The 9,633-nt window shown below is 43.7% G+C and overlaps 1 pseudogene; it reads right to left on the bottom strand.

The window, feature by feature from the left end:
- Window positions 1–8,441: 8,441 nt before the first annotated feature.
- LOC116740757 lies at window positions 8,442–9,360 on the bottom strand (annotated as a pseudogene).
- Between the last annotated feature and the right edge of the window lie 273 nt (window positions 9,361–9,633).

The raw sequence follows: 9,633 nt of genomic DNA on the forward strand, positions 1-9,633 counted from the left end.
TGGAGATCTTGTGTCCTGAGCTGGAGAAGGAGCCCGTGGGGTAGGAGGGGTGAATTTGGAGTGCAGATTGATGAATTCAAGAGGTCTATAAAACACACTTTCAATAAAGAAAGAAAAACTCAAAACCTGTTACTTTGAAAGTCCCGGTTTACTGACGTTTAAGTAATTCATCGTTAAGAGTGAACAGTAAAAATTCCTGCGTGACTTCCCTGGCGGTTAGGACCCTGCGCTTCCACTGCAGGGGGTGCAGGTTCGATCCCTGGTTGGGGAACTGGGATCCCGCGTGCTGCGCTGCCAAAAAATAAAAATTAAGAAAAAGAAAGAGAGACAAGTCATGGCGTATCTTACTAGCAGCCCCTACCTCTGATTGAGCTCCCTGGAATTTGATCTGCAGGAAGGGAACTATTCAAGAGATTAGCTCTTTGAATTTTTGTGCCTTTGGGGCGGCAGGGAAAGGTGATTCCAGATGGACAAAAAGGAAAGAGCATTTTTAAGAGACTCAGTTTATCAGACTCCAGGCTTAGCGAAGATTCCGCCCCCCCCCCCCCCCCCCCCCCCCCCCCCCCCCCGACAGTGTTTGGGGCAGGGGCTCCAGGACCTGCTTTATCTAAACCTTAGACCTTTTCTGGCCAGGTCAAGAATTACTGGCTTCAGGCAGATCGATAGCATCTAAAAGCCTACACCCTGTCAATCTGCCGGCTTCTTTCCTATGCTAAACACACCTGCTCTCTTCCTTCTAGGAAGTAGGGGGGCAGGGGGTGCGGGACAGTGGTGCCGACAAAGAGAACTTGGGAACTGAAGGAGGGGGGCGGCTGGCTACATTTCAAAGTGACCTGGACTTGGAGTTTTAAGTGTGTGGCCCATCCAGCTAGACGGGCCTCCTCACCCAGGGGTCACCCCACTTTGGGCATCATTTCCTTCACTCTCACCTTTGTGACAGTAGCTGTGGCTTCTGGAGCTCCGGTGTCTGCCCAAGGCCGCTTGCAGAGTTAGGGAGGAGATGGGGTCTGGAAGTCAAATCTCTTACCCGGAGCCCAGCCCGGGTGAGCAGGTCAGGGCCGTGGCTTTCCCGGCACTGGGCAGAGGTGGCCAGGCTCGGCTGGCCAGGGGGTCACTGTTGCCCCAGGGAAGGGACGGCCAAACTGCTCTTCCAAAGAGTTAGTGATTGTGACTGGTGTCTGGTGAAAGCCTGATGAATAAATGAAGGGGGGGCTTAGGGCGGTTGTTTCCCAGGGGCTAAGTAGTACAACAGGGAGGGTCCAGGGCGGACCGAGCGTCAAGCTGGGTGGCTAACCTTTCACACTGGATGCAGACGGAGTCATTACATATGTCACTGTTCTCCCCCTGCTTTTTCACTGATTGTTATCTTAGAGAACCTTTTCTCTGCCAGCATGCGGAGATCTACGTGCTGGCTACATCATGCAACTCAATTCTCCCAACGTCCTGACAAAGTGGCCATTGGCATCCGTTGTAAAAAGAAGAGAAAATTGTCGTCTCTCGGTCCTGTGCTGTAGGGTTGTCCGAAGATCAGAGGCAGCCATGAAGGGGGGAAGTACATTTCTTAAACTGTGAAACATTAGATGTAAAGTGTGATTTTAGTGTAGCCGACTCTATCGTCTTAGAGTCTGGTTGTGTGTTCTATATTCTAGGCTGTTGCTTCCCTAAGGAATGAGGAGAACATTCAATTTTCCTGAGCAATCATCTCATAGTTTTGCTTTTTAAAAAAAAAAAACAAAAAACAACTCCCTGCCTTTGCCCTTGGTCAGGGGACCTGGGTGCCCGAGGAGCAGCAGGGGGTCAGGGCCACTGACATTCTCCCCTCGCGTGTGAGGTCAGAGTCAGTGAGGTGCACAGGAAGGGGCTGAGGAGTATCTGGGCTGGACACACCCTGCTGGCTCCTAGCGTGGGATCCTGGAGCTAGCCCCTCCCCCCAGACCCCAGCTCCAGCCTCAAGGCACCCAGGGCCAGAGGGCCAGGGCTCTCTTGAGGCCAGGCGCTGTGGCAGGATTGCCATCACCATCATTATCACCATTGCCATCAGCATCACCATCTTTGCTTCCTGCAGCCCGCAGGGGCTATTTCAGGTTCCCCAAGTCCTGGGCCAGCGGCTATCCATCGTCAGATCAGATGCGATCCCCGCTCCGGGCCTCACAACTCAGCTGCTTTATTTTGCTTTTTCAGTTCTGCGTGTGATCACGTTCTCGGGTTTTCTCTTTTAAAAAGTTTATTTTTTGTTGTTTTGTTTTTGAATTCAGCCTGCTCTTGGAGATTTTTCCTTGGATTAAAAATAATATTAGAGTGGAAAGTTCATTGTCTTAAAAAGGAAAAAAGTTGCGGGTAACAGAGGAGCCATATGCAGACACAGACTTTGGGTTGGCGGTGACGGAATCCCGCCCAGGATCGGAACGCTGGGCCTCAGTCGATGTCACAGCTTTGCTTGAGAGGTTTTCTTAAAAGCCAAGCAAAAGTGAGTATGCCGTAAAGGTTTCTTTGTTCAAGGGGAGAATAATATTTCACAGAGTTTACTGAAGAGCGAGTTGTGCTTTGTTTTAAAAGACACATGGAATGTAACCGGTGTCAGTCCTGAATTCCTGCGTCCTGAGGGCTTGTCCCTCCAGCCCCGACCCCACTCCAGCCTGTTGTGGGGAGGTCTTGGGGCCCACCTGCCTTGAGCCTCAGGCCCCCAACGTGATGTGTGGTCAGTTACACAAAAAGCAGTCTCTCTCCCATTAGCCTTGCTGAATGACTAGCCCTGCGGATGTAGGGAGATAAGGTGGCAATCTTGTTAGGGATAACTTGCCAGGTGAGAGGCAGGTAAAGGATGATGAGGCAGAAACTGATAGTCATGCCTTAGAGCCTTAGACCATCCCCTTGGTTTGCCTTAAGCAGCAAATCAATGCAAGAATAATGGACAAGTTTGCAAGCAAGAATGAACTCACCCTCTCTTTTAATACTTGGTTATGCTCCTTCCATCATCCAAGAATGACGGGACGCTCAGCCTACTTACGACAGAGTAAACTGCCTCTGGATTGTGGATAATACTATGTCATTAGCCCATGAGACATCTAGCTCAGTGCCACCCGCGTCTACAAGCACTTTTTAAAAACTTTAATTGTACTGCATTCTACAATGTATCCATTGTATTGCTGGTGAGCGTTTGGGCCCTTTCCAGTCTCCCAGGGTTTTACTCGTATCTCCTGATGCATATGGGCAAGAGTTTCTCCAGGGTAGACATTTTGTTAAGGACCACTTATTTTAGTATTTGCTTTTTTGTTTCATGGACCCCTTTGGTACAGTAGTGAAGTCTTGGATGACTTTTTAGAATAACATTTTAAAATACATAAAATACATTGGATTACAAGGGAAACCAATCGTATTGGAATATAGTTTTCAAAATGTTAAAAATACAGATTTGTGATAAAGCTATACATGTCCTCCTACCATTAAATGGTCATATTTAGCCATTGGTCTAACAGCGACCATAATTTTGAAGTTCTGGTGAGCATAAACGGTATTTTGAGATATCTGCAACAAATTCAATGTGATACACAAAATCTGTATTCTCTTGGTTGGTACAAGTCACAGGTACAGTGCTAGTAACACAAAGGTTTGGTTCCTAATGGAAGGAAATAGCAAGTTTCAGTTAGAGATTAGTGACAACACAGACATACTTTTTTTCCCATTCGAGCACACAGACGCCCCCTGAACTCTAACCACGTGCCCCAGGTTAAGAAGTCTTGCGCTAGGACACGCTAAGCCACTTCCCAAACAGTTCGGGGAATTTATTCTCCACGAGCGGTGAATAAGAATGACTGTTGCTTCATATCCTGTCACCATTAGCTACTGTCCAACTCTTAAGTTATTGCCAATTTGGTGGGTGTGAAATGGTATCTCCTTGAGGCTTTAATTTGCATTTTCCTGGTAACTCAGGAAGCATTTTTCTTATGGTTTCTTCTGTGTAATGACTCTCGTTTGCTCATTTTCCCGTTGGGTTTTCATCTTTTTGATTTGTAGGAATTTTTTATACATTCTGAATATTAATCACTATCATTTATATGAGAAGAAATTGGGAGAAATGAGTGAACTGCTTTTGATTTTAGTTTAAATAAAGAAGAAAAAAACCCTGTTATTTATTTGTTTTGCAAATATCTTCTGGATTGTGGCTTGCCTTTTCACTTTTTTTTTTTAAGATTTTTTTTTTTTAATGAAGTATAGTTGGTTTACAATGTTCTGTTAGCTTCAGGCATACAGCAAAGTGATTCAGTTATATGTATCAGATTCTTTTCCTTTATAGGTTATTACAAGATATTGAATATAGTTCCCTGTGCTATATAGTAGGTCCTTATTGTTAATCTATTTTATGTATAGTAGTTTGTATCTGTTCATCTCAGACTCCCCCTTTGGTAACCATAAGATTGCTTTCTATGCCTGTGAGTCTATTTCTGTTCTGTAAATTAGTTCATTTGTATCATTTTTTAGTTTCCACATATAAGTGAAATCATGATATTTGTCTTTCTCTGACTTACTTCACTTGCTGTGATGATCTCTACGTCCATCCATGTTGCTGCAAATGGCATTATTTCATTCTTTTATTTATGGCTGAGTAGCCTTTTCATTCTTTATGGCATCTCTGATAAACAGAAATTCTTAATTTTAATATAGTAGAATCTCAATGTTTGTCTTTATAGTTTGTGCTAAACTCTTTTCTATCTCAAGATTGTAAAGATGTCCACTTGTATTGTCTACTAAATTTTTTACAGTTTTGCATTCCACCTGTAAGCCTTTAAGCCATCTGGAATTAACTTTGTGTATGTGTGAGGTATGGATCTGATTTCTCTTTGTTCCAAATGGTTAATTAGTTGTCCCAGCACCAGTTGGTGAATGGTCCATCTTTTCCCCACTAATCTGCAATTCTAGTTCTGTCCTAACTCAGATTTCCATAGCGTTTATCTTTGTTTAGGGGCTCTATTCTGTTTCATCAATCTATTGGTCTGTGTCTGCATCGGTACCACACAGGCTAATTTCTTTACCTGGTGGAGGTAATTCTCCCAACATCTTCAGAAGTCCCTTGGCAATTCGTAGCCTTGGCTCTTCCAGATAAATATTAGAATCAGCTTATCACGTCTCACAAAACATACCATTGGGATTTTTTGATTTTTCAATTTTTGATTGAATTTGTAGAGCAATTTAGGGAAAGTTGACGTCTTTCTGATGTTGATCCTTCTTAACTAAGAACAGAGTATACTCTCTACCTTTCTGTGTCTTCTTTAATATCTGTCTTTAATAAACTTTTCTGATTTCTCTATCAAGAGCTTGCACATCTTTTGTTAGATTCTTTAAATCTTTCTCCCTTCCCTTCCCCCTCCCCCCTTCTTCTTTTTCCTCCTCTCTCTTTTTTCCTTTCATTCTTTCTGTCTTTCTTTCTTCTGATATGTAAATACCTTTGAAAAAATGTTTTCAGATTGTTGCTGGCATATAGAAATGCAGATACTTTTATATATTGATCATGTACTCAGGCTTTTAAACTCTCTTATTCTAATATAACTAGCTATAAATAATTAGCTATAAATTATACAGAATTTTTTATGTAGACATTCACATCATCAGCAAAGAATGACAATTTATTTCTCTCTTTCCAGTCCTTAGATGTTTGGCTTTATCTTGCCATTCTATCCTGGTTAGGATCTGAATTTAGTAAAATTCTAAATTCAGGTGGTAACAATAGCCATCTTAAGTGGTACTGGATTTTTTTTTTTTTTTTTTTTTTTTGCGGTACGTGGGCCTCTCACTGTTGTGGCCTCTCCCGTTGCGGAGCACAGGCTCCGGACGCACAGACTCAGCGGCCATGGCTCACGGGCCCAGCCGCTACGCGGCATGTGGGATCTTCCCGGACCGGGGCACGAACCCGTGTCCCCTGCATCGGCAGGCAGACTCTCAACCACTGTGCCACCAGCAAAGCCCTACTGTAGAGTTCTTTTGTTGTTGTTATGTTGTTATTAGGTTTCTATTGTTGTAACAAATTACCACAATTTTAGTGGTTTAACAACACAAGTATATTATCTTACAGTTCTGAAGGTCAGACCTCTGACACTGGTCTCACTGGGCTAAAATCAAGGTGTGGGCCGGTGTGTGTTTCCTTCCGGAAACGCTAGAGGAGAATCTATCTCTTTGCCTTTTCCAGCTTCTAGAGGCCCCCTGCAGTCCTAGGCTCGTGGCCCAGTCCTCCATCCTCAAAGCCAGCAGCACAGCATCTCCCTGACTGTTCTTCTGTGGTCACATGGCCCTCTCTGACTGACTGCAGCCAGCAAAGTTTCTCCACTTTTAAGGATTTGTATGACTGGTTTGGGCCCACCGCGATAACCCAAAATTATCTCCCATTTTGAGGTCCTGAGCCTTAATCATATCCTCAGAGTCTCTTTTGCCATTAATGGTAACCTCTAGGTTCTGGAGATTAGAACAGGGACATCTTTGGGGGGGGGGGGGGTGGGAGCATTATTCTGCCTGCCGTCATCATATTCTTTATTAGGTAAGGAAATACACTTCCATTCTTTGCGTGCTAAATTTGTGTCATGAATGGATGTTGAAATTTATTAAATGCTTTTCCCATAGCAGTTGAGATCATTAAAGGTTTTTGTCCTTTGATCTGTTAATGTGGTGAATTAAATTAGTAGATTTTCTAATCTACTAATCTCTTGCATGCCTAGATAAACCCAACTTAGTCATCATGTTTTATCTTTTTTATTCATTACCAGATTCTGTTTGCTAAGTATTTATTTTAGGATTTTTTTGCATCTCACGTGTAAGGTTGAACTGGAAGTTTCCTTTCTTGTACAATTTTGGTATCAAGCTTGTGCTAAGGTCATAATTTGAGTTGGGGAATATCCGCCCCCCACCCCCATTTTTTTCTTTTCTATAGAATCATTTGTGAAGGATTAAACTTATATATTCTTTGAATGTTTGATGAAATTTCCCTCTAAATCAATCTAGACCCAGTGTTTTCTTTGTGGTGAGATTTCTGTTTTAACTGAGCTGAAATTCATATAACATAATATGAACCATTTTAGAGCATGGAATTACTGGGTTTTCTATGGGTTCAGTCACTCTACGTTTAACTGCTTGAGGAACCGCCCTTCAAATTCTTTGCAGGCAATAGGATTAGTCAGGTTCTTTTATCTTCCTGAGATGGTTTTGGTAAAGTTGTATTTGTCTAGGACTTTATCTTCATTACTTAAGTTTGCAAATTTATTGGCATAAACTGGTTTATAATCGCTTAGAATGTTTTTAATCTTGGCAGCCACCTGGAATCGTGTCCCTCTTTTCATTCTTATTGTTTTTTTGTGCTTTCTCCTTTTATTTTCTTTGACTAATAATCACGCAAGGGATTTGTCTATTTAATTAGTCTTTTCAAAGAATCAACTTTTGGCTTTGATAATACTTTCTATTTTACGTTCTCCCTACTTTTCAGAAATTTCTTACTCTTTCCAGACTTTTCAATCTCTACACTTAGATGCTTGGCTCCCTACTTTTGAGATTTTCTTCTTTTCTAATATAAACATTCAAGGCTCTACTTTTTAAAAAATATATATATATTGATGTCAGTTTGTGTTAGCATTTGGTTCTGATTATTTCCGAGTGCTTGCATCTTTTTTTTCAATTTATCCAGCTATAATTTTGCTATTGATTTCCAACTTAATTGTAACGTGGTCAGAGAGCCTGGTCTGTAGGGTAACAGTCTTTTGAATTTTGTTGAACCTTACCATTTGGTCAGTTTTGTAAATATTTCATGTGTGATGGAGAAGAATGGGTCTTCTCACACCCATCAGAATGGCTAAGATGAAGACAGTAGGGTAATATTGAGCATGGATGATGGGGGAGCACCTGGAACACTCACGATGCTGGTGGGAATACAAATTGCTACAACCGTTTGGGGAAATTTTTTGGCAGTATCTGCATAATAACTAAACGTGAGCTCGAACTACTCAGCAGAAATGTGTACACATGATCATCCAAAGACATGTCCAGGAATGTTCATCTCAGCATCATTTGTATTAGCTGCGAGGAGGAAACTATCTAAACATCCGCCAGTGAAACAAGAGATAAACATCTTGTGGTTTATTCATATAATGGAAGAACAAAGAAGACATTTCTACATGCTTAAATCTCACAAATATAATATTGAGCCAAAGAGATACAAAAGAGTACTACTATATGATTCCACTTATATAAAGTAAAAAGGGACAAAATTAATCTGTGGTGTTAGAAGCCAGGATGATGGTTACCTATAGCATGGATTGTGACTGGGGGTGGGGCAGAGCAGCAAGAAAGGGGGTTCTGGGGTGCTGTAAGTTTCCATTTCCTGATTTAATCCAAGTCCTGGATCTGCAGTGTGTCCACTTTGTGAGAAATCGTTGAGTCATATATATATATTTTGGGGGGGGGGGGGGTACCAAATTACTTTATTTGAAGGAATGGTACTAAGGAAAGGACTTGTAGATATTTTGGTACAACTTACAGAAAAGGTAAGGTAACCCAAACATGCATGCACTGTCTTTGTGACCAGGGAAGTCACCCCTGTGGCTACGGGAAGCCAGCCTAAGGCTTAGCTCTCATTATCACTATTTCCCAGGGTGTACTTGTCCAAGAGATACTGTGCCATGCCAGATTCGGGGGCCCCCATCGTGCGCAAGTTGGTTACGTGATCACCCAATTCTTTAATGGATTTCACCTGCTCGTTCAGATAATGAGTCTCAATGAAGTCACACCAATGGGGGTCATTTTTCTCCGTGGCCAGTTGGTGCAGTTCCAGTAGTGACTGAGTCACACTTTTTTCCAAGTGTAGCGCACATTCCATTGCATTCAGCCCATTCTCCCAGTCATCACAGTCTGGTTTCTTGATATCCTGAAGGAAGATTCGGCCACCCCGTTGGTTCTGCAGCTTCATCAGATTCTCAGCATGTTCCCTCTCCTCACGAGATTGGGGAAGAAAGTATTTGGCCAAGTTCTTCAAAGCCACATCATCGCGGTCAAAATAGTACGACATGGACAGGTAGACGTAGGACGCGTGGAGCTCCAGGTTGATCTGGTGGTTGATGGCAGCCTCCGAGTCCTGGTGGTAGTTCTGGCGCACCTGCGAGGGGGACGCGGTCGTCATGGCGGGCGGCTGAGGTGAAACGGTGGCGGTGGCTGCGCGGCGCTGTAACGACAGCGGCGGGGACCTTGGGGCGGTCGGAGGACGCCGTGAGGTGGTGGCGAGGGCTGGCTCTGAGCGGCCGGCCGGAGCGGGGGACGAGCGCCGGGTTCCGTCCAAGCACTGTTGAAGCAAGAAACCGCGGCGACTCTCCGCGAGGACTGTCGAGTCATATAGTTTTGATCTGTGTTCTCTTCTCTATTTATGTTCTCATTCAGTTAAAAGTTTAGTTTTAAAATGTCTATTCTTGGGCTTCCCTGGTGGCGCAGTGGTTGAGAGTCCGCCTGCTGATGCAGGGGACACGGGTTCGTGCCCCGGTCCGGGAGGATCCCACATGCCGCGGAGCAACTAAGCCCGTGAGCCGTGGCCGCTGAGCCTGCGCGTCCGGAGCCTGTGCTCCGCAACGGGAGAGGCCACAGCAGTGAGAGGCCCGCGTACCGCAAAAA

Source organism: Phocoena sinus, chromosome 1 (genome assembly GCF_008692025.1).
Source record: "Phocoena sinus isolate mPhoSin1 chromosome 1, mPhoSin1.pri, whole genome shotgun sequence".
NCBI classification, from domain to species: Eukaryota; Metazoa; Chordata; class Mammalia; order Artiodactyla; family Phocoenidae; genus Phocoena; species Phocoena sinus.